Source organism: Triticum dicoccoides, chromosome 6B, assembly GCF_002162155.2.
Source record: "Triticum dicoccoides isolate Atlit2015 ecotype Zavitan chromosome 6B, WEW_v2.0, whole genome shotgun sequence".
Classification (NCBI taxonomy): domain Eukaryota; kingdom Viridiplantae; phylum Streptophyta; class Magnoliopsida; order Poales; family Poaceae; genus Triticum; species Triticum dicoccoides.
The window spans coordinates 181,533,325-181,559,107 of NC_041391.1; the positions used below are offsets into that span (position 1 = coordinate 181,533,325).

The window sequence follows — 25,783 nt, forward strand, 5'->3', positions numbered from 1 at the left end:
AACGGTGCCCGAGGTGGCCAGGAGATAGGGGGCGCGCCCTCCCCCCCTAGGCGCATCTGGCACTCTCCTGGGCCACTCGTAAGGCGGTTGGCGCTCTTCTTTTGCCGCAAGAAAGCTAATTTTACGGGAAAAATCTGGGGGAAAGATTCACCCCGATCAGAGTTACGGATCTCCAGATATAAAAGAAACGGTGAAGGGGAAGGATCAGAGAAGGCAGAAACAGAAAGAGACAGAGAGATAGATCCAATCTCGGAGGGGCTCTCGCCCCTCCCAAGCCATGGGAGCCAAGGACCAGAGGGCAAACCCTTCTCCCATCTAGGGAGAAGGTCAAGGAAGAAGAAGAAGAAGAAGAAGAAGGGGGCCTCTCTCCCCCTTGCTTCCGGTGGCGCCGGAACACCGCCGGGGGCCATCATCATCACCGCGATCTTCACCAACACCTCCGTCATCTTCACCAACATCTCCATCACCTTCCCCCCTCTATCTACAGCGGTCCTCTCTCCCGCAACCCGCTGTACCCTCTACTTGAACATGGTGCTTTATGCTTCATATTATTATCCAATGATGTGTTGCCATCCTATGATGTCTGAGTAGATTTTCGTTGTCTTATTGGTGGTTGATGAATTGCTATGATTGATTTAATTTGCTTGTGGTTATGTTGCTGTACTTTGGTGCCCATCATATGAGCGCGCGTGTGGATCACACCATAGGGTTAGTTTTATGTTGATATGACTATGTATTGGAGGGCTAGCGTGATAGAAGCTCCAACCTAGCATAGAAATTGATGCATACGGGATTGAAGGGGGACCAATATATCTTAATGCTATGGTTGGGTTTTACCTTTATGAACGTTAGTAGTTGCGGATGCTTGCTAATAGTTCCAATCATAAGTGCATAGAATTCCAAGTCAGGGATGACATGCTAGCAGTGGCCTCTCCCACATAAAACTTGCTATCGGTCAAGTAAAGTAGTCAATTGCTTAGGGAAAATTCCACAACTCCTACCACCACTTTTCCACACTCGCTATATTTACTTTATTGCATCTTTATCTAAACAGCCCCTACTTTTTATTTACGTGTTCTTTATTATCTTGCAAACCTATTCTATCACCTACAAAGTACCTCTAGTTTCATACTTGTTCTAGGTAAAGCGAACGTCAAGCGTGAGTAGAGTCGTATCAGTGGCCGATAGGACTTGAGAGAGTATTTGTTCTACCTTTAGCTCCTCATTGGGTTCGATACTCTTACTTATCGAAAGAGGCTACAGCTATCCCGTATACTTGAGGGTTATCACAGCCCTGTTGAGCCCGGGAATGTCAATGCAGACACGGAACTCCTTACCCTCGTCAGGGCAGTGAGCTGCACCACGCGGCATGCGATGATCGCCTTGCAGAACCCTTCCTTCCTGAATCTCCTCGATTGCCCTGCTGATGAACTTTTGAACGCCTGGTGCCTCACGCCCACTGTCTTCTCCTGGGAAGTGTGCTCTGAAGGGCGCCTCCATATGGTACCCGAGTGCCACTCTCGTGACATTGGCTAGGTCTAAGGCCCTCCAGAGGAGAGCCCCCGAGCCCAGCCTGAGAGGAGCGCTGAGCGCGCCTTCCTATGTGATGGGTGAAGGTGTTGCGTCCGGAAATGCGAGACTCAGTGTTGTGTCCTCGGGTGATGCTCCCTCACGAGACCCCTGGCCCAGTTGTAGCTTCTTCGTCTTGGGGCGACCTCAGGAGGGAGGGTGTCATCTTCGTCTTCTGGGTTCTCAACTGCTGCAGCCTGGAAGGCGCGCTCAAGGGAGCACACAACATCCTTCTCTTGGCAGGCGACATGATGATGCCGCCGCTTCCTGGCATCTTGAGGACGTTGTAGCCGTGGTGTGTGGCCACCATGAACTTAGCTAGTGTTGAGTACCCTAGGATGGCGTTGTAGGGAAGACGAATGTCAGCGACGTCCAAATCGATGAGCTCGGTGCAGTAGTTGTTGCGCTCGCCGAAGGTGACAGGGAGGCGAACTTGCCCGATCGGGTGCGTTGATCCGTCGGTCACTCCTGAGAACGGCTTGGTGGGGTGCAGCTGGTAGTATGGCACCTGAAGCCTGTCGAATGTCTGAACAGAGAGAACATTGAGCCCTGCCCCGCCATCGATGAGAGTCTTGGTGACGGTCACGTTGCTGATAACAGGGGAGCAGAGCATGGGAAGTGTGCCTGCGGTAGCCGCACACTTGAGCCGGTATGAGGAGTCGAACGTGATGGCGCACATGGACCACTTGAGAGAGCAAATCGCTTCAGGCTTTGGGAGCACTCCATTCACCTCGCGTGCAAACTGCTTAAAGACACGGTGGGAGGCTGGGGCCTGCGAGCCGCCCAAGATGCAGGCAATGGCCCGAGGCTCCTGGAAGCCCCCAGCCCCCTCGTCCTGGTGGTGATCTTCATTCCTTCTTGGTGGTGGATGCAGAGGAGGCAAGGCAGCGTTTCCCTGAGGGCGGTCCTCACGAGGCTGCTCCCTCCAGTTGCCCTCACGAGGTTGGTCCTGCCAGCGATCCTCGCGAGGCTGGTCTCGCCACTCCTGACGGCGGTCGCGTCCATCCCAGCGCCCTCCACCTCGGCCACCTCCGTGACCGTAGCCCCAATCGTTGCGCTCGGGGCATTGACCGAGGCGCCCATCACGGAGAGCCCTGAGCTCCAGGCAGTCGCTGGTGTTGTGGCTGTAGACGTTGTGGAAGGCGCAGAACGGTCGCTTGCCCTTGGATGACTCGGGGTGGTCGCAGCCATGCTTGGTCTCTGGCTCAGCCGCAAGCACAGCTGGCCCCTTGCGCTTCGTGTCCTTGGCCTTGGTCTTCTTGTCTTCTGGATCAGCATCAGGGAGCTCGAGGAGGGAAAGGCGTCCTTCCTCAGCCCTTGCACACTTGTTCGCCATGTTTAACATCTCCAGAGTGGTGCAGAGGTCCTCGTGGATGGCCAGCTCCTCCTTCATCTTGACATCGCAGACGCCATCGGTGAACGCGGAGATGATGGCCTCGTCAGACACCTTAGGGATCTTGAGGCAAACGTTGTTGAAGCGCTGGATATACTTATGTAGGGTCTCTCCAGGCTGCTGCTTGACACGACGCAGGTCACCTGCGGCCGACGGGCGGTCGCGAGTGCCCTGGAAGTTGGCGATGAAGCGGTTGCGCATCTCCTCCCAGGAAGAAACCGACCCCTCGGTCAGGTTCAGGAGACAAGAACGCGTGCCATCCTTGAGGGACATCGGGAACCTGTTTGCCATGATCTTCTCGTCGCTGTTGGCCGCCTCGATGCTCAGTTCATAGAGCTGTAGGAACTCGGCGGGGCCTGCCGTGCCGTCATAGCGTGGAGGCAGGCCAGGCTTGAACTTGCTCGGCCAGACGATGTTGCGGAGCTCCGCAGTGAACACGCGGCACCCTGTCGTGGCCACCGGAGGTCGTCGAGGGGGTGGAACATGGTCCTGGTGCACGCGCATCGCCACCTCCTGTGGCCGCGCGCGAGCCTGGTGCTGAGGTGCTGGAATCACGCGCGCTTCTCCTTAGGGATGTTGCACCACCTGGCAGCTCCCGTCATCTCGAGCCGGCACCGGGCACTGTGGGTCGCGCCATGGAGCCATACGCCTTGGCTCGATGATGGCGCCCTGGGCCAGAGGTGGAGGAGGAGCCCCATTCGCGACGTCGCCGGCTGCAGGTGGTTGCTGAGGCAGCGAGCGAGCTAGCCCGTCAGAGCCCCCGTGCGCGACGTTGATGAGCTCGACGATCTGCTCAAGCCACTCCTCATAGAGGTCACCCACCGGACGGTAGCGAAGAAGCTCCCGCGTCATGAGCAGAGCGGCCTGCGCGTCCACCTGGCCGCGGCGCGCGTGGGATGACAAAGCTGCTGGGGTCAGTGATGGAGTAGCGGTGCGGCCATCGCGGTGCACCAACGGGTGCAGCAATGAAGCTTGCTGCTCATGGCCAGCAGGGTGTGGTGGCGTTGGCCATCAGAGAGGGAGCATGACGGGTGCAGCCGTCACCCGTCGGAGCCGTCTGAGCGACACGGGCGGTGACTGCAGCCCGACGCTCGACGCGAGCCCTACGCGCGTCGGCCATGGAGATGTCGGAGCGGAGACGGATCGAACAACGGAAGAGAGGATCCGCCGCACCCCTACCCTGCGCGCCAAATGTGGGATTTAGGGATCCGGCAACCCTTGAGAGGTTCAAACTCTGGGGTGCGCGCGGAGATCTCAAACTGCCCAGCCTGCCTACTCGCGATCCTCCCTAGCCTAGCGCGTCGAGCTAAAAGAGACACAAAGACACAGAGATTTATACTGGTTCGGGCCACCGTTGTGGTGTAATACCCTAATCCAGTGTGGTGCGGTGGATTGCCTCGATGGGCTATGGATGAACTAGTACAAAGGATGAACAAGCCTCAGGAGGTGAGGTGTTCTTGAGCTGGTGTGGTGCTCTACTTGTTCTGATTTCGGTTCCCTTCCTATGGTGGTGGCTAGTCCTATATATAGTGGCCTTGGTCCTCTTCCCAAATATGAGCGGGAAGGGATTCCACAATGGCGGGATTTGAAAGGGGACAAGTAGTACAATCTATCCTGACAAAAGTAGTCTTCGTCTGCGAAAAGCCTCTGGTCATGACACTGCGGTGGGCTCGTTGATGACCTCCGTCCTGCTGTCCTGGAGGTCTTGGTCTTGTTGCACCGGAATGGAAACCTTTGGCTGATTCCTCAGGACTCTGCGCCTGTGGCTCGCCTCCCTTGCACCAAAGAGGAAACATGCGCTCTGCACCCGCCTGGCGCCCGCCTGGCCTTGGTCATCATGTCTCATGTCAGACCGAGCCTCATGAGATATCTTGCATAGAACTCTCCGCCCCTCAGGAGCCCTCCTGAGGAGGCCACTTCCTTCGGGGGTCTTGGTGTCGTCCGCCTCGCGAGGCTGGTCTTGTGGTGTTGGTGCTGAAGCTGGGCTATACCAGGCCGTCGATAAAGCCACGTGGTGGGCCACAGGCAGGCAGGGCTGGATACCCCCAAATCCAGGACACCGACAGTACTCTTCTTGTGCCACCAACCCTTGGGAGGAGTCTTCTTGGTGAAGTTGTTCTTGTTGGGGAAGGACTTGGCCTTGTCTTTCCGGATAAGCTTGCCTCCATTGTCTTCCCTCTTCTCATACGGGCATTCCGCAACAAAGTGGCTCACGTTGCCACAATTATAGCATGTCCTCACACGTTGCTTGCCCTTGGTGCCACTTGAGTTGTTCTTGTTGAAGTTGGGCCTTGTGTTCTTCTTGCTCCAAATTGCCATGACGCAAGAGCCATGTGCTCATGATAAGCATACTTGGTATCTTCGAGGCAACATTCCTCTTCTTCCTCTTCACTCTCTTCTTCCACACTAGCCTTGGCCTTCAAAGCAAGGTTGGGCTTCTTTGATCGTTGAGAATGCAACACCGCATTGTCGGCGATCTTGTCCAAGATCCTCATAGCAACAAACTCATCCAACACTTCACTTGAGGACAAGGCGTGAAAGTCCGGCCTTTGACGGATGACGGATGACGAATGACATGGCCTTGTGGTAGGGCATCATGGCCTTGAGAAACTTGCGCTTGATCCAATTGTCATCTGTATCCTTGCTCCCATGATCTCAGAGTGAGACCGCGAGAGTGGTTAATCTCCAGTAAAGCTCATGAGGTTCTTCATCTTCATTCATAGCAAACTCATCGGCTTCATCTTGTACCATTTCAAAGTTGGAGCGTTGAATGCTAGCACTTCCCTTGTAAATGGAAACAACATGTTGCCATGCTTCCTTGGCCACGGTGAAAGGTCGGAGGTGTGCAATATCTTTGGGAGGGATTGCTTCTTGGAGAATGAACAGAGTGGGCTTGTTGAATTGATGATTCGCGGCTTCTCTAGGAGTGAAGTTGCTTGGGTCGTGCGGGTAGAAACCTTGCTCAATAATTCTCCAAAGATTAGTAGAACTATGATTTAAATGACGTTTAAAGCGATATACGCAAGAAGCAAAATCCTCATTTTTCACAAGCTTAGGAGGAGGACCAACATGATTCATATGTGTGGAGGGAACCGGTCCTCCATAAGTAAGTGGAGGTTCAACATGGTAAAAGATGCCACTTCCACTTCTACCACTAGGCATAGGAGCATGCTCACTACTAGCTTCCCCCTTTTTGGAGTTAGCATCCGTCACCTTATTAGCGGGATCAACCACTTCCAAGGGTTCGGTGGATAATTTAAGCCCATCAAGAAACTCCTTAAACATGCCTTTAATATCGGCCGTCATGGAGGTTTTCAATGTGTCCATAGCCACATTGAACTACTCACGAGAGACCGAGGATCCCGCATCGGTCGTGGACAAAGTGGGATTCGCACCAGGGTGACCCTCCACCTCGTCCGTGGTGTCAACCATACTCTTCGGACGGCAAAGTCCTTAATAAAGATACAAGGCTCTGATACCAATTGAAAGGATCGATATGGTTGACTAGAGGGGTGGTGAATAGGCAACTAACAATTTTTAGCTTTTCTTGACCAAATTAAACTTAGCATCAAAGTAGGTTGTCTAGATGTGCAACCAGGTGAACAACCTATATGATGCAACAACAACAAGCACACAACCAAGCAAAGGATACAACACAATATAAGCTTGCACAAGTAAAGGTAAGAGATAACAAAGAGTGGACCCGGTGGAGACGAGGATGTGTTGCCGAAGTTCCTTCCCTTGAGAGGAAGTACGTCTCCGTTGCAGCGGTGTGGAGGCACAATACTCCCCAAGAATCCACTAGGGCCACCGTATTCTCCTCACTCCCTCACACAATGCAAGATGTCGTGATTCCACTATTGGTGCCCTTGAAGGTGGCGACCGAACCTTTACAAACAAGGTTGGGGCTCTCTCCACAACCGAATTGGAGGCTCCCAACGAAACCACGAAGCTTCACCACAATGGAATATGGCTCCAGGGTGACCTCAACCATCTAGGGTGCTCAAACACCCAAGAGGAACAAGATCCGCAAGGGATTAGTGGGGGGAATCAATCTCTTGGTGGAAGTGTAGATCGGGGCCTTCTCAACCAATCCCTAGAAAATCAACAAGTTTGGTTGGCTAGGGAGAGAGATCGGGCAAGAATGATCTTTTGACTGGCAATGGAGCTTTGGGGGGAAGAGGTCAGCCTTAGGAAGAAGAAGACCCCCCCCCCCTATATAGTGGAGCCAAAATCCAACCGTTTTCTGCCCAGCCCCGCAGTTAAGCGGTACTACCGCTTAGGCGGTACTACTCCCCACAGGCCTAAGACCACACATAGTGTAGCTATGGTAGTGCCGCCGGAGCGGTACTACCGCAGACCCGGGCGGTACTACCACCTTGTGTTTTAGTCCTGGAGAGGCAGCGGTAGTAGAGGGTGCCTGGGGGTGGCAGTACCGTGCCAAGCGGTACTACCGTCCTAGTGCTGCTCTACTACCGCTTGAGGCGAAGTGGGAACAGAACCTTGAACAAAAGGAAATCCCGCAAGCGGTAGTAGAGACGGTAGTACGGGCTGTAGTACCGCCGGAGCGGTACTACCGCACTACTACCACCCTACTACCGAGAAAAGCAAACAAGCAACCGAAAGTTGCAAGCTCGGGGAAGCCCTAAGCGGTAGTGCCACAGAAGTAGCAGCGGTACTACCGTGGGTACTGGCGGTACTACCGCTGGCAAGATGCTGAAAACACCACAGAAGAACTTTGGAAAGACTCCGGAGATGGGAAGGAGGTTGTGGGTGCATATGGGGTTGTGTACGTGTTGATTCCACCCATACCTTTCCGAAGCGGACCCCCCTTAATAGTACGGCTTTCCTATGACTCGGTTCCACCAAAAAGAAACATAGAGAAACACCGTCTTCGATAGGCTCCAAGGGGCATCAAATCGTCTAGTGCCTAGACATGAGATATCTGAAATGCTCAATGCACACGATTAGTCCGCAAACGCATTGTCATCAATCACCAAAACCACTTAGGGATAAATATGCCCTTACAGTAGTCATCCTTTGCTGAAAAAACTGATCATGGCTCGCCAGTTTCTCTGCAATGCGTTTGAACAACTCGATGCTCATCATAAAACGATGCCGAAAGTAGGACTCGGGGTATGTGGGACTCTTCGCAAAATAGTTCCTCACCAATCTGTTGTGGGCATCGATCTTATCCCTCTAAAATTTATGATGACCCATAACCAAACCACCGTGCTTCGACTTTTTATTGGCGTGCATAGCTAGTATCATTGTGAGGTCCTCCTCTTGAATATCCAATTCTTCGTCGGAAGAATCGTATGCCGAACCCATCTACAATATTGAATTTAAACTAGTTTATAAAACTACAAACAACATGCATCAAATTCATCTACAAAATATAAAGTTGAAGCAATACATACCATGCAAGTGTTTTGTCAAACACCATGTGGGCACCGAGCTGCAATGGGCCGTTGAGCGCTGTTCGTCGGAGAAATGGTGTGCTCGAGGGACGACGGCACGGAGAGGAGGTGGACGAAGAAGCGGCGGCGTGCAGGGTAGGCGGGGGAAGCGCCGACAGGTCACCGAAGCAAACGGGGAAGGTGCGGGCGGCGGCGCCAGCGTCTGGAGGTCTCGGATCTGGCGGTTGGTGAAGTCGCACGTGAGTCGTCCTTGTCCAATGCGCGGGAACGGGTGCACGAAATAAGCAGCGCGCGATGCCGTTTTTCTCCGCGCGCTGAACCCATTATTACCGCGCGCATGATTATTGCGCGGCTATTGGAGCGCCTCTTTCGGCTCCCCGCGTGCAAAATGATAGTTTTTTTTTCAGTGTGCGGCTAAGATAGCGAGCGTGTTGGAGATGCTCTTAGGACATTAGTCGCGTCCAACTCCAATACCACATGGAAACTAAGTCCCTATACGGAGCCCTGCCACTCCACCACTGCTCTTCTTCCGAGGCTGGAGTTAAAAAGCACTGAGATGGGAAAGAGATGCTGCGCAGCTTCCCGTATTTTTAGGAGCTGGAATGACTCTCAAGAGAGCCTAACTCAACTAGGTAGGAGATTATTTTGGAACACTGCCAGTCTGTTGTCAATTCGTAGTATACACCTTGTTAGGAATAAGCCACGCATGAGTATGTGCTCATGTGTGTGATCTGCATGCATGGATGGATTAGTTAGCTAGCTATGGAGCCGGCGCAGCTGAGTCGCGTGGCAGTTCTGCGTGGAGGAAGAATAGGAAGCAATAGTTGAGGCTTGGTCCTATACGTGTGTATCCAAAGATTCTGGAGACTTGGCTGTTACCCAAGCGTGTGTAGCTAGCCCGTGGAGTACTAATCGGATCAAGCAACCGTGGGCTTGACCATGCATGCGTGTGTGCGTGGGGTTAGTGGGTGTGTGTGTGAGTCTTGTACTTGGCTATATAAGTTGAGTAAATGAATGAGAAAAGCGGCCGTGAGGGCTGGATACACAATGTAGCCGTGGTGGGCATCAAGGAAGTTTCTCTTGGCAAAGCCATTTTGGTCTTCTTCCTTGGTGCATGTGTATGTCCGTGCGTGTGTAGAGTTCGTCACCATGTGTGAGAGTTGTGAGGAAGAAGAAGGGCGCTGCGGCGAGGAGGCGGCGCCAACAATTGGTATCATGAGCTTGGTGTCTTGGGCGTGCTTGCCATGCCGAAGGCGTGGCAGCGATGGCAGCGCTCGTCGGCGGCTGCGTGATGGAGCTCCGGGCCGTGTGTCAGCCTATGGAGGTGGGCGGCGCTGTGGCTGCAATGGCGCGTGGCGGATGCGGCGGGCGGTGACGTCGTACGTGCGGCGACCGCGGAGGCCGCCGAGGCGCTGCGTGGTGGCGCGGCGGCGCGGCACTGCATGGCGGCATGGAGTTCGCAACGGTGCAGGGCAATGAGGGCGGCGGCGAGCCGGGCGCGACCGGTGCGTGTTATGGGTGCGCATGGGACCGCGTCGGGCGCATTGGGACCGCGGGAGTGGACCTCGTCAAGGCGCTGGACCTGGTTGCGCAGATCGCGTACGTGCGCGGCGGGAGCGCGGGCCGGGAGCGCGAGGACGTGAGGAGTGTGCGCGAAGGGCAAGGCGGTCGCGGAGACGAGGAGGTCGCGAAGGACCTGCGTGGTGGCGCAGCGGTCGCGGCGGCTCGGCGCGACAACCGTGGAGGCGCGTGGCACGGAGCCGCGGCGCTCGTGTCGGATGCATCAAGCGTGTGTATGGGCGCGCGCCGGGCGTGTCAGGCGCGGCGGGACCATGGTGTAGGGTGGCCGTTGGCGAGCGGGGGTGTGCGCGTTGAGCTGGTCCATCGCGGGCTCGCCGCGCCCAGACGTGTGCGTGCATGTCGGAGGGGGCGCGGGCAGAGCGGGCGGGGCGGGCGCTCGATGTGGGCTGGGACGTGGGTGCGTGCCCGGCGCGTCCCTGGATATAAAACCCCTCGTGTACGTTGTAATGGCAGTGCCCGGAGTCGAGTTCGAGCTCGAGGGAATCAAGGTCGTTGGTGCGCCAGGAAGAGAAGCTGCGGTGTGTGTCGCCGGAGATGAAGAAGGGCGTTCTCCGTGGCAGTCGACGAGAGGCCGGAGTCCTGTCAGGATGGGCGGCGAGGTCGTGGCTTAGAGGGAAGAATGTTAGGAATAAGCCACGCATGAGTATGTGCTCATGTGTGTGATCTGCATGCATGGATGGATTAGTTAGCTAGCTATGGAGCCGGCGCAGCTGAGTCGCGTGGCAGTTCTGCGTGGAGGAAGAATAGGAAGCAATAGTTGAGGCTTGGTCCTATACGTGTGTATCCAAAGATTCTGGAGACTTGGCTGTTACCCAAGCGTGTGTAGCTAGCCCGTGGAGTACTAATCGGATCAAGCAACCGTGGGCTTGACCATGCATGCGTGTGTGCGTGGGGTTAGTGGGTGTGTGTGTGAGTCTTGTACTTGGCTATATAAGTTGAGTAAATGAATGAGAAAAGCGGCCGTGAGGGCTGGATACACAATGTAGCCGTGGTGGGCATCAAGGAAGTTTCTCTTGGCAAAGCCATTTTGGTCTTCTTCCTTGGTGCATGTGTGTGTCCGTGCGTGTGTAGAGTTCGTCACCATGTGTGAGAGTTGTGAGGAAGAAGAAGGGCGCTGCGGCGAGGAGGCGGCGCCAACACACCTCACAGAGCGCAGGCGATTTCGATCGATGGCTAGAGCCTTCCTTGCCGGACCTCGCGCCGGACATTGCCGGCGAAGTCCTAGCCCGCGTGCCGTCGTATGCCGACCGTATCTGTTTCGGCGCCGTGTGACGCTCGTGGCGTTCGTCGGTGCTGCAGCACCACGCGCCCCCGCTGCTGCCGTGTCTCTGCTTCACTGACGACACCTTCCGCGGCTTCCCCGTGGAAGCTCGGCCCTTCCGCCTGCCCGTCGCCGCGGGCCACCTGCGGCAAGTGGCTCGTCTTCGAGCATGATGACAGTGCATACTCGCTGCTGGACCCATTCTCCGACGCCACGGCGCCTGTGGCGCTACTCCCGAGCGTGTCCCGTGTGCGTGTCCGTCAAGAGCCCATCGTGGCCCTGGCCGAGCGGGAGTTACCGGAGTGCAGGCATCCGTGGATCCCGTGTGAGAGAGACGCCGAGCCACAGACCACTGTGTCCTTGCTCAAGCTCGTGGTCTGCTCGGCCCGCCTCGTCGCCGCGGTCGTTGGCCAAGGGCGGCACGGCAAGCTCGCGCTGTGCCGGCCGGGCGCTCCTGCGTGATCGCTGAGCGGCCAAGACGAATGGAGGCGGCTCAAAGACATGGCCTTCTACAGGGTGTCAGCGAACCACTGTCTACCAAGGTGAGTACTGACGAAGGAGGAACTGCAGCGACTACAACTGGTGTCGACAACAGCAAGACAGCTACAGCGCCAGAACCGAGGCCTAAGTCCACTCGGCCCAGGAAGATACCCAGTGGCTTGCAAGCCCAAACTAGGTTGTTGATTCAGGTGTAATAGTACTTATAGCCGTTAATTGTTTTCCTTTGGCTTTTGGCGATGGACTCGGTGTCCACGGCCAACCTTGTATCTGATACAGACGTGAGGGTGGTTGGGAGGAACACGCCTGCCAAATTCAAATTCTAGATCAAATCCCCAACTTTCGCCATGACCATGTGAGCTAGATCTAAGTTCCTCACAGTTGGTAATCAGAGCCATTCGACCTGGAGTTTCCACTACACCACCACCACACCAGATTCAGCGACCGTCGGCGACGCCAAGCCATGGAGGAGCTCAGCGACGAGAGTCGCGCTGTGTTTGATCTGCTTCGCCATGAAATCAACATCGACTTGGACCAGAAGCTCAAGGCGCAAGGTGAATCTCTCCTCAAATCCATGAGTAAGATGCTGGAAGCAAACAATTCGGCGCTTGACAACCTCATGTCGGCAAGAGCTGACGGTATCCGTGAGGAGATCGCCCTCGACATCGAGCAGGTGCGGGCCGACGTCAACAAGCTCGAGTCGGTGGATCAGGGACCCAGACCGGAGGGGAGTTTGCCATCTCGTCAGGGCAGACCGTCTCTAGGCGGCGCAGCCAGCGACGGGTTGGGGTTCGAGAGCGACCACCACGGCAAGTCCCACAACATCTATGTGCCTCCACCGGCGAGAGGTGCGCGAGATCTGAATCCTTCGCCCAAAATTTTTTCGCCTCGCGAATTCTCTGTTCTGGATACTGCTGAGTCGTCTTCCTTCTCTCTGCATCTGGAGATGCCTCGATTCGATGGTACCAATCCTCGATTATGGCAAAATCGTTGTGAGGATCAGTTCAGATTGTGGAGCGTCCCTGCCCACAGGTGGATTTCTCTGGCTACAGCGCAATTTGAAGGAGCAGCAGCGCGCTGGCTGGAGTCTGTGCAGCGTCGTATGCCCAATTCCAGTTGGACTGAATTCTGTTCTGCTCTTCAAGCCAGGTTTGGCCGCAACCAGCACCAAACTCTCCTGCACAAGCTGTTTCGAATCGCGCAAACAAGTTCTGTAGAAGATTATGTGGATCGTTTCGCAGAACTGTATGACCAACTGACAACTTATGAAGATACACCAAATGACTTGCATTATACTACCAGATTCCTTGACGGCTTCAAACCAGGTGTGCGGATTGCGGTGGCTCTGCAGAAACCTAAGAATTTAGATGCTGCCTATGAACTGGCCCTGTTACATGAGGAGCTTGGTGAAGGGTTCACACCGATCAATAGCTATTCAGCCAAGCGCATGTCAGCTACTGCACCGACCATTTCTCCTTCCATTGTCAAAACTGCAGAAGAAAAGAGGAGGACTGAAACTGCCAAAACCAACCGAACTGAAGATAAGTGGTCAGCGTTGAGAGAATTCAGGAGATCCAAGGGTCTCTGTTTTGTTTGTGGTGAGAAATGGTCCAGAGATCATGTGTGCAAGTCCACTGTGCAACTGCATTTTGTTCAGGAGATGATTGAACAGTTGCAGATTAGCTCACCAGAAGAATCTGAAACTTCTGACAGTGAACAACCTTCTTCTAATTCATCTTCAGTGCACTCCATCAGACTTTCTGCTGCTGCTATGGGAAGGGAACCTGAGGCTCCTGTTTTGCAATTACAAGTAGATATTCAGGGGCATAATTTGAGTTTCCTTGTGGATTCGGGCAGCACTCATTCGTTTATTGACAGCAAATTTGTAACATTGTCAGGTGTGGTTCCCATTGCTCCTGTTAAGGTTACAGTGGCAGGTGGGACTGTTATATCGTGTCAGCATAGTATTGAGGCTTGTAACTGGACCAGTAATGGGGTACAATTCCAATCCAATTTCAGACTCTTATCTCTCAACACGTATGATGGTATTCTTGGACTCGATTGGTTAGCCCAGCATAGCCCTATGAAAATCGATTGGGTGGAACAGTGGATGTCTTTCAGTTATGAAGGAAGTGTGGTCACCTTACAGGGTATAAATGCAACAGAGTATACTTATGCATGTGTGTCCATTTCAACCATCCAAGTCACAGAACCCACTGCAATGCGTGATGAGATGCAACAACTTATCGATGAGTTTGTTGATGTGTTTGTAGCTCCTACAGAGTTACCCCCCAGGAGAGAAAGTGACCATCACATTCCTCTGATTCCAGGGGCAAGGCCTATTACTTCAAAACCTTACAGAATTGTTCCTCAGTTAAAGGATGAGCTTGAGAGGCAAATTAATTAACTGCTTGTAGCTGGACTGATCAGAGTTAGCAAAAGTCCTTTTTCTTCCCCAGTTTTACTTGTTAAGAAGAAAGGAGGAGAATGGAGACTGGTTGTGGATTATAGGATGTTAAATGCCATTATTGTTACTGGTAAGTTTCCAGTCCCAGTTATAGATGAGCTACTGGATGAGTTAGCTGGTGCTGCATGGTTCACTAAGCTGGATTTGAGAGCTGGTTATCATCAGATTCGGTTAGCTCCTAGAGAAGAGTACAAGACTGCATTCTCTACACATATTGGTCACTATGAATTCAATGTGTTGGCCTTTGGATTGAGTGGTGGTCCTAGCACTTTCCAAGGTTCTCTGAACAATACATTGAAACCTGTCAATAGAAAGAATACACTCTGTTTCTTCGATGATATTCTCATCTTCAGCAAAACTTACAAGGAGCACCTTGCTCATGTCAGAAGGGTATTGGAATTACTCAGAGCTGACCAGTGAAAAGTTAAGTTGTCCAAATGTGCCTTTTGCTCAATAACAAATTGATTATCTGGGCCACAATATTAGTGCTGCAGGTGTATCCACTGATTCTTCTAAAATATCCACTGTTCAGAACTGGCTTACTCCTACTAATGTAAAGGAAGTGAGAGGATTTCTTGGTCTCAGTGGGTATTACAGGAAATTCATCCAGCATTATGGCATAATTAGCAAACCACTGACTGAACTCCTCAAGAAGGGAGTACCATTTGTTTGGTCCCCAATTACTGCAGAAGCATTTACTATCCTGAAGCAGAAGCTGATTGAGGCCCCTGTTTTAGCTCTTCCTCAGTTCAATAAACCTTTTGTCATTAAAACAGACGCCTGTGACAAAGGGATTGGAGCAGTCTTAATGCAAGAAGGTCATCCCCTGGCTTATGTCAGTAAAGCTCTGGGGCCCAAGAACAGGAGACTGTCAGTCTATGAGAAGGAATACATGGCTATTTTACTAGCTGTAGAACAGTGGAGACCTTACTTACAGATGGAACATTTTGTGATTAAAACTGATCAGAAAAGTTTGGTCCGTCTGCAGAACCAAAAGCTGCATACTGTTTGGCAACAGAAAGCTCTCACCAAGTTAATGGGATTGGATTATGAGATTGTTTATAAGAAAGGGGTTGAGAATTCTGCAGCAGATGCCCTATCCAGAAGACCACCAGATCAACAATTGTTTTCTATGTCTAAGATACAACCAGTATGGATGACTGAAGTAATTGACAGTTATAATGATGACAAGTCTGCTATTGAACTCCTGCAACAACTAGCTCTAGACCCTGTTGCTAAACCCAATCACCAATTGCTGCAAGGGATAATTAGATATAAAGGAGCCATATGGATAGGTAATAAGCAAGAATTACATTATAAGATTTTTGCTGCCTTCCATGACAGTCCAGTAGGTGGCCATTCAGGGTTTCCTGTTACTTATCACAGGATCCATTCTCTGTTCAGATGGTCAGGGATGAAGAATTTCATCAAAGATAAAGTACAATCTTGCATTATCTGTCAACAAGCTAAACCAGAAAGGGTTAACTACCCAGGGTTGTTGTCCCCTCTGCCAGTTCCTAAGAAAGCTTGGGAATATGTTACTATGGATTTCATTTCTGGTCTGCCAGTCTCAGGTCAATTTGATTGCATATTCTTGGTTATTGACAAGTTCACTAAATATGGCCATTTCATGCCCTTGAAACATCCTTTCACTGCTACTAAGGTTGCTGAAGTGTTCCTAGATAATGTGTACAAGTTGCATTGGATGCCAGAGTACATAGTGTCTGACAGAGACCCGGTTTTCACTAGTGCATTTTGGCAAACCTTGATCAAAAGAACTGGCACCCAGCTTAATATGAGTACTGCTTACCATCTAGCTACTGATGGGCAGACTGAGAGAGTGAATCAACAAGTTGAGTGCTATCTCAGGAGTTTTATCAGTGCACATCCTAAACAGTGGAGCAAGTGGCTTGCAATGTGTGAATTCTGGTATAATACTAACTGACACTCTGCAGTGGGCAAGACTCCCTTTGAAATTTTGTATGGCCACTCTCCCAGATACTTTGGCATCACTGCTAGTGACACTGTAGCTACTCCTGATATACAACAGTGGCTCTTAGAAAGGCAGACTGTGTTAGATTCTGTCACCCAACATCTGCACAGGGCTCAACAGAGAATGAAAGCTCAAGCTGATAAGCACCGGACTAAATGTGTCTTTGAAGTTGGTGAATGGGTTTTTCTCAAGCTCCAACCTTATGTCCAATCCTCAGTTGTTCGTCGAGCAAACCACAAACTCTCCTTCAAATACTTTGGTCCATATAAAATTCTGGGCAAGATAGGTGAAGTGGCATACAAGCTGGAGCTGCCTGCTACTAGCAAAGTCCATCCAGTTTTCCATGTATCGCAACTCAAAAAAGTGATCTCTCCTGGTACAGCAGTTGTTCCTATCCCAGTTTTCTGATCTGCAGGTGCCAGTACAAGTGCTTCAGTCTCGAGTGCGTCAGGTTGGTCAGAAAACGGTGGCGCAAGGCCTGATACTGTTGAGTGGTTCTTCTCCGGACGAAGCTACATGGGAAGACCTGGAGTCTCTGCGGCAACAATTTCCTCGTGCTGCGGCTTGGGGTCAAGCCGCTACTCAACGAAGGGGGGATGTCAGCGAACCACTGTCTACCAAGGTGAGTACTGACGAAGGAGGAACTACGGCGACTACAACTGGTGTCGACAACAGCAAGACAGCTACAGCGCCAGAACCGAGGCCCAAGTCCACTCGGCCCAGGAAGATACCCCAGTGGCTTACAAGCCCAAACGGGGCCCGTTGATTCGGGTGTAATAGTACTTATAGCCGTTAGTTGCTTTCCTTTGGTTTTTGGCGATGGACTCGGTGGCTACGGTCAACCTTGTATCTGATACAGACGTGAGGGTGGTTGGAAGGAACACACCTGCCAAATTCAAATTCTAGATTGAATCCCCAACTTTCGCCATGGCTATGTGAGCTAGATCTAAGTTCCTCACACAGGGGCAAGCTGTACGCCGTCGACCAGAACGAAGACCTGCTCGCGGTCACCGTCGCTGACGACGGCAGCGACGACGAGCTGCCGACCATCTCTCAGCTTGACCGCGTCATAAAGGGCCGTCCCCCGTCGTTGAGCCAGTTTCGCCGCGTCACGCTGCACTACCTCGTCGAGTCCGGCGACGGCGCGCTGTTGATGGTCCGCGGAGAGATCTCCCGCGTACGCATGCAGCGGGCTGCGCCGGTCACGCCAGAAGGCGCAATGAACGAGGACATCACCGTGTTCAGGGCCGACTTCGGCACCTCGAGGTCGAGGTGGAAGGAAGAGAGGGGCGCCCTCGGTGGCGACCAAGCTCTGTCCGTCGGGCGGTGGTGCTCCAGGGCCGTGTGCGTGCCGGACGAGCGCCGGAAGGAGTGGGCGGACCGCATCTTCTTCCTGCAAGACGGCACAGGTGAGGAGTGGCACGTGAGGCGGTTGCGCTATTCTGTGAGCGTCTACATGGTGAAAGGAGGCAGCTTCAGTTGGTCCGACCTCGCGGCCAGAGGGAGAGCGGAGTCGCTTCTGCCGGTGATGGCGTCGCCGAACGGGGACGACTTGCCGGCCACCTGGCTCTTCCCTCAAGATCGGCAACAACTGCACGTACAGCAGCAACTGCATATTATGATTCCAAAGAATTGAAAACGACTTAACGTACTACTGATTTTGTCAGTTGCTGCAGCCAATCTTCTGAAGTTCATCTAGACTTGGTCGCCCGCCTCGTCGTCGCAATGTGTAAACCAAAATATAGCAGAGTCCATTTTCCCAAGAATTCCTTTTCAGTGATGGCTTGCACGTTACATTATGGTTCAGAAGCTTGAACGGGCCACAAATCGCTGCAGTGCCTACTGATAAGTGATAACTGATGGTTCTTGCTTTACACGGTACTTCTGTTCTTCAACTCTGGAAAAGCTTTGTCAGGGAAGATGATGTGCATGAGAAATTCAATAACAGATACATGCACGAGTAGAAAGAGATGATAGCTTCCTTTTATGCACAGATAGAACTTTCAGATACGTCTGCTTCCATTTGTAAAATGGGGAGATTTCTCGTTAATAATGGACAATATTTCTGAACTCAATGAGGGCATTCATTGGCCTATAACTACAAGGCATAAGGCTTCCGTATCAGATATGATTTTCATCAGGTGTGCAGACTACGATTTTGTCATATGTCAAGGGACAAGAAGCGACATAAGCAACAACATAATTCACCTGTATCTCTCTTATTTCATGGCTTTTAATCCTCACTTTCTTCCTTAGCATCATAAAAAGAAGGAAGATTTCAGGCCAAAGTAAGCTCCTAATCAGCTACAATCCCTGATAATACCTTTTAAAAGCTTTGCAAATTCAAATTTTAGCCTTGTTTTGGTTGGGGTGCACCTGCCTGGGCTGTAGTGCAACGCCCAAGCGACAGCTAAGGGCCCAACGACAAGCCATTGTGATGGACCCTCCCCCATAAAAAATAAATTTAATATCGTTGTGGACACATGGCCCACATATCAGATATTAAACTGATAAGAACAAATACTACACTTGATCTTAGCCAAAAGGCCGAGAAAGGTACGAGTTGCAATGATGCCCTGGGTCTCAGTTTATAGTTTCCTCGACCGCCTCTCAACTCTCCGCAATCGATGTGGTACTAAACAAAAGAGCCAAGAGTCCCTGGGCCCCTCTCTCTGCGTGTAGGCAAGCAGCCGCAATCAACTTCTTTTCTTTTTAGAATAGCGGCAAGCAACCTGTGCGCCTCTCGTTTGGGCTTGAACAGGCCCAGTAAGAACACAGCTGCACGCTTCCATGGCCCAATGCCCTGGCTGGCTTTTTCCAGTTCGTTTTGCTCGTTCCCCTAAAAAAAAGCTCGTTCTGCTCGTTGTCTTATGCGAGGCCGAAACTACAGCACACAAGGGACTTTTTTGGAATCAAATATGACGAGGTGTTATATGCGTGTAAAAAATTTGGCGAAGAAATGATTACCGTAGAGTTCAGGAAAAAAATTATGACCACAATATAGCATGAATAGTTCTTGTACCTATCGTTTTTTGGCAAATCTTTGACCCCGAATGCAGTAAAGGTCATTCCATGTTTAATCTTTTTATACAAGTGCAATACTTGGTCATGTTTAATTCTATAAAAAGTTTCTCGATTTTTTGACTCTTTTTAAATAATAAATTGAATACAAGTGCTCCCATGTTATTTTTTTGCTAATTAGCCTACTATCATCATCGTGTGTAGCCATCGATTGAGGTCGACTGTGCAAGTCACCATGAGGTAGGCGCTTATAGTGAAAAGATAAACACCCAAAGAATTAAAATGTAACTGGTTCTCTCACTTCCAATGCAAAAGCTAATAAGAGCATCTTTGGTCGATCCCTCTAAAACAGTTTAACTCTATAGAATTTTGTTTTGAGGAGTTAAACTGGACCTAGTCGATCTCTTATCCTCTTTAACTCCTTAAAAATTTACTCCTCGAGCGGTACTTGATCGATGCCGCTTCTTTGGATATTTTTCCTCCCCATCCACGCCCGTCTTCTGCCCTGCTCGACTGCATCAACTTCGACGTGGCTATCCTTGCCATCGCCGGCCACCACCCACCACCGCAGACACCCCATAGCACCGACTGCTCCGCCCTCCCACTTTGATTTGGCCTCTGCTCGTCGCCGCCGCCGGAATCACCGCATATACACCCGCCACCATTAGCGCCGGATTCAACGCACCTACATCACGACACCATCACATTTCGGTAGAAACTAAACCGCGTAGCTACCCGAAGTGCCCCGTGTCGCCTTATGGTATGTCTTCCTCCTCTCGCTCCTTGCGTCTCGCTCGTCGTCCGACCCTTGATGCATCCTCGTCCGTTCGTCGGCCGGGCTCGGCCCTCGCCCAACAAATCGTTGGCGTGTCTCTGCCAATCATCAAGTGTGATGACTGCTGGCGGCTGGTGGTCTGCTAGATCTCAAAGACGATAGAACAACCCAAATGAGTTTCTCCAAGTGTGAAATGGAAAAAGGTTGCAACTTTCGATTTTGGGAAGAAGAATACATTGATATATTGATTGATGGATGTCTATCAGATGTGTATGCACTGGTTGCTAGAGATTAGATTGCAGAGGGCGCAATGTCAAAGGTTGAGGAGGAAGAAAACAAACAAGTGTGCAAGCTATAGAAGTCAACAGAGAAGAGCAATAAGATGGAAAAAACTATTGATTGGACTTACAGAAGCACTCAAGAAAGTTGTGTTTAAGCTGAAGCGTGTAATTTTTCTCGTCCTTTACTTTGTATTAGCACTCCTAGTGAGGAACTGGTCAAATATGTGCCCAAGAAGTTGTTTAATGAAGTAATTGAGTAGTAAAGCTTTAAATTGATGGCCTCAAAATAAATGAATTTGTGTTAAAAAGTTTTTGAGGAGTTAAGTTTTGGGGGTTCAACTAGGAATCAATTTCGTCCGTCTAAAAAAGGAGTAAGGTTCCTTGTCCCTTTCATCTATATTTCATTTCACCCTTGTGTTTTCCTCATGTACGTACTACTCCCTAAATGTTTTTTTCAAAGATCCAGCATCGCTGACATTCATTGATAATAGCAGGAAGCGACGGAAAACAACAAGGTGGTGAAGGTCCTAGGACCAGAGGATCCGAAGATCAAAGGAAAAAAAGAAGAGAAAACAACAGCCCTAGAAGCTGCAACACAACACTCCAACACAACCCATACTAGTCAGCGCAACTCCGACTCCAAACGCTGAAACTACAAAGGAGACTAGGCAGGGGTGGCATCGCGGAGGAGCACCGAACGAACCACCTATTACGCGTCAACGTATACCACCGGCCCCTACCGTGGCTTCAACTTCACAGCAACATACAGTCGAGGCACTCCCACTCACACGCCGGAGAAGAAGAGCCGACTGCCACAACCAAAGGCCACGCCTCCGACATTGCTCACCGCCGTCATCGTTGCGACAAAAGCCACCTTGCGCAGAAGTCTGGATGCCTCAACCGCCGCCAACCACGGTGCCGCTTGCCGATGCCGAGCTCCGAGACGAAGCCCACAATAGGGAAAATGATGCTGAGGTGAAAGTGCAACTATCCCTGGGTGGTTTTGGTAATTATTAACAACATATAGCTCATTGAACTAATGCTATTTCAAGATGAATATTTCAGGAAAGTTCAATGATTGGCATGGCATGGATTATGAATATGGACCCCTCAAAATGCTAGACAAAGGATTGGCTCAAGCTCTAAAGTTCAAGACTCTACATTTTACTTATAGTGATCCAAGATCACATTGAGTCCATAGGAAAACCAATACTATTAAAAGGGGATGAGGTGTTGCTTAATGGCTTGCTTGCTCAAGATGCTTAGTGATATGCTCCAAAAACCCTCAACCACTTTCTCATACCCACTTATGTCCCAAACCAAAATTCAAACTCGGCCCCACCGATTTGATCTATCCGGCGCCACCGAGTTCATTTAACATAGCCACTGCCAGAAACCCTAGTCACTTCGGTCTCACCGATGGGGATCTCGGTCTCACCGAGATGGGATTGCAAACTCTCTGTTTCCCTTCGTAACATTTCAGTCTAACCAAGATGAGCGATCAGTCCCACCGAGTTCGCAATGCAAACTCTCTGTTTCCCCTTCGTAACATTTCGGTCTCACCGAGATGAGCGAATCGATCCCACCGAGTTTGCCTGACCAACAATCTGGTTAGCTTATTACCAAAGTCAGTCCCACCGAATTTGTGTAATCGATCTCACCGAGATTACGTTATGCCCTAACCCTAAAGAAATCGGTCCCACCGAGTTGACATGTCGGTCCCACCGAAATGCCTAACGGTCACATTATGAACTAAATCGGTCTGACCGAGTTTTCTGACTCGGTCTCATCGAGTTCGGAAAATTGTGTGTAACGGTTAGATTTTGTGTGGAGGCTATATATACCCCTCCACCCTCTCTTCATTCGTGGAGAAAGCCATCAGAACATGCCTACACTTCCAACATTCATTTTCTGAGAGAGAACCACCTATGCATGTGTTGAGGTCAAGATATTCCATTCCAACCACATAAATCTTGATCTTTAGCCTTCCCCAAGTTGCTTTCCACTCAAATCATCTTTCCACCAAATCCAATCCTATGAGAGAGTTGAATGTTGGGGAGACTATCATTTGAAGCACAAGAGCAAGGAGTTCATCATCAACACACCATCTATTACCTTTTGGAAAGTGGTGTCTCCTAGATTGGTTAGGTGTCACTTGGGAGCCTCCATGAATATTGTGGAGTTGAACCAAGGAGTTTGTACGGGCAAGGAGATCGCCTACTTCGTGAAGATCTACCCTAGTGAGGCAAGTCCTTCGTGGGCGATGGCCATGGTGGGATAGACAAGGTTGTTTCTTGGTGGACCTTTCGTGGGTGGAGCCCTCCGTGGACTCGTGCAGCTGTTACCCTTCGTGGGTTGAAGTCTCCATCAACGTGGATGTACGATAGCACCACCTATCGGAACCACGCCAAAAATCTCCGTGTCAACATTGTGTTTGCTCCCTCCAAACTCCCCCCTTTACATTCATATGCAATGATTTACATTCCGCTACTATACTCTTAGAATTGCATGTGTAGGTTGATTACTTGACTTGTGCTAAGTTGCTAAAATCTGCCAAGACTTAAAATTAGGAAAATGCTAGATTTTTATTTGGTCAAGTAGTCTAATCACCCCCCTCTAGACATACTTTCGATCCTACAAGTGGTATCAGAGCTACGGTCTCCATTTGCTTGATTTCCATAGCTTTTGGTGATCATTGCCTTGGTTTCACAACCTAGGAGAGTATGGCGTCTAGTGAGGGAAATTACCACCGTAGAGGTCCTTCTTTGATGGTACTAATTTTGCTAGTTGGAAGCATAAGATGAAAATGCATATTCTTGGACATAACCCCGTTGTTTGGGCTATTGTGTGTATTGGCTTGCAAGGTGAGTTCTTCGATGGGAGAGAACCGAACCGTGAAGCTACCGCAGAAGAGTTGAAGATGCTTCAATACAATGCTCACGCTTGTGATAATCTCTTCAACATATTGTGCCCCGAAGAATTCAATAAAATGAGCTGTCTTGAGAATGCAAAGGAAATTTGAGATACTTTGATTGATATGCACGAAGGTACTGACTCCGTCAAGGAATCCAAATTGGATGTGCTTCAAAGTCAGCTTGACAAGTTCGAAATGAAGGATGATGAAGGTGTCGCTGAAATGTACTCTAGGCTTGCTCTCATCACAAATGAGATTGCCGGCTTAGGAAGTGAAGAGATGAACGATAGATTCATCATCAAGAAGATCCAAAGAGCCTTGGATGGAAAATATACTACCGTGTGCACATTGATCCAAATGATGCCCAATTACAAAGATCTCAAGCCAACGGAAGTCATTGGAAGAATTGTTGCTCATGAGATGTCACTCAAGGATAAAGAAGAGCTTCACAACAAGTCAAGTGGTGCTTACAAAGCCTCATGTGATGCTCCTACATCATCAAGTGAGAAACAAACCTTCAATGAAAGAATGAGCCTAATTGTGAAGAACTTCAACAAGTTCTACAAGAATAGAAGCAAGGAAAGAAGTTCAAAGTCAAGGTCCTACAATGACAAAAGATCTTAGAGTCGTGAACGTAATTTCTACAATTGTGGAAGACCCGGACACTACTCAAATGAGTGTACGGCTCCCTACAAAAGAAGAGAAGATTCACCTAAAATAAGAAGTAGGAGAGAAGAATCACCACCAAGAGAGAGAAGGAGTAGAGATGATCGTTATGAACGAAGAACCTCTCCGAGAAGCAAGGATTCGGTAAGGAAGGACAAATCATCAAAGAGCTACACAAAACGAAGACATCAAGCTCACATTGGTGAATGGGTATTCGGCTCCGATTCCGACCATCACTCCGAAAGAAGTTATCACTCCGACTTCGAATATACTCAAGATGCAGGTGTTGCCGGTCTAGCACTTGTGTCAACCAACTCCTATGACATATTTGACTCACCAAATGAAGGAATTGGAAGATGCTTCATGGCTAAAGGCCCAAAGGTATCACACCCCGAGTATGCTGATTTCAGTAGTGATGCAGATGATTTGCTAGGTGATGATGATTTACTTGTTGACAACTCTAGTTATGAAAACTATGATGAATTTGATATTGATCATGCTAATCAAGATAAAACAAATGACGATGATAAGAAGGAGATTGATTGTCTAACTAACGAACTAAATACTCTTAAGTTAGCTCATGAAACTACCTTGGAAGATCATCGAGAACTTTTAAAGACTCATGAGAAGCTCCGCTTTGAAAAGCTCAACCTAGAGCAAGAGCATGAGTTTTTAAAGGCAATCAATGATGATCTTCGCAAGAAAAGTTCTTCTTACATTGCCAAGCATTTACTCTTGTCTCCTTACATGCCACAAGTTAAATCTAGCAACAAGTAAGAAAGATTCTTCTTCTAGTAGTAACAATAATCATGCTAAATCCAATGTTGTTGCTTCTAGTAGTTCTCTTGATTCCACTCATGATTCTCTTAGCCAAGTTACACTTGAGCAAGAAAATAGCTTATTGAAGGGAATTATAGAGAAAGGTGTTTACAAGATCCTTGTCGGAAGTAAGAAATTTGAGGAAATTGTACGCAAGCAAGGAAGGCATCGGAAGAATCAAGGTGTTGGTCTTGAACGGAAGTTCAATGCCAATGGAGTTGAGTGGGAAGAAGATCAATACCCCAAGAAAAAGTTTGTTCCTCAACAAGAGAAGTATGATCCTACTTCTTTCCAAGGGAGACAAGCTCAAGATGATCTTCCACCACAAGACCACAAGCAAAAAAGGCAAGGATAAGCTTCAAGAGGAGATTGATGCATTTGAAGAAGCTCCCAAGGCCTTGGTAAAGTGGGTTCCCAAGACTACATCAAGTTCTACTTCATCAAGTACGACTACAACCCCGAGGATTCCCATCAAGATGATGTGGATCCTGAAGAAGAAGAACTAGAGAGTTCTTGAGGGTGACTCCGCCAACACACTTCACTCATATCGTTTTGGCAAGAACAAATGCAAACAACTTCCACATCTTGCACTAGTTCGATGTAACGCCCCGAGACCGATGTGCCAGGTGTCGTTCAGTTATTCGTTGTTGTTGTCTTGTCATTGGCTTGCGTGTTGCTTTTCATCATGTCATCATGTGCATTGCATCATCATGTTTTCAAAACTTGCATCCGTCCCGGTCTCCTCGTTCCTTCCGTTGTCCGTTCTGAGCCCAACCACACTTGCACGCGCCCGCGGCATGTCCAAGATAGTATTTTATTAGTGGCCGGAAAATGTTCTCAGAATGGGATGAGAGTTGTCGTGCGGTCTTATTATAGTGTAGGTAGACCACCTGCCAAGTTTCATCGCATTCGGAGTTCGTTTGACGCCCCAACGGATAACTATAGCGTCAGTATAGCCGGTCTAATGTCGGACGTTTTCGGTCTCCGGAAACAGTTACCGGGCTGCACTCCTCTCCTCTCATCTCAGCCCAACCTCTCTTCACAGCCCACTAGCCCACCTATCTAACCCCCCCCCCTCCGTTCTGGTCCGTCAGATCGCGATCGGAGGCTCTGGAACGGACAAAA

General features: G+C 50.1%; 1 non-coding gene and 1 pseudogene across 1 annotated transcript; one reads left to right on the forward strand and one right to left on the reverse strand.

Annotated features, from left to right (window-relative positions):
- Window positions 1–9,832: 9,832 nt before the first annotated feature.
- On the forward strand, window positions 9,833–17,818 carry LOC119321015 (annotated as a pseudogene).
- A 729-nt stretch (window positions 17,819–18,547) lies between these two features.
- On the reverse strand, window positions 18,548–18,742 carry LOC119326883. The gene has a single exon (XR_005158245.1). It is a non-coding gene; the product is annotated as a U2 spliceosomal RNA (small nuclear RNA).
- Between the last annotated feature and the right edge of the window lie 7,041 nt (window positions 18,743–25,783).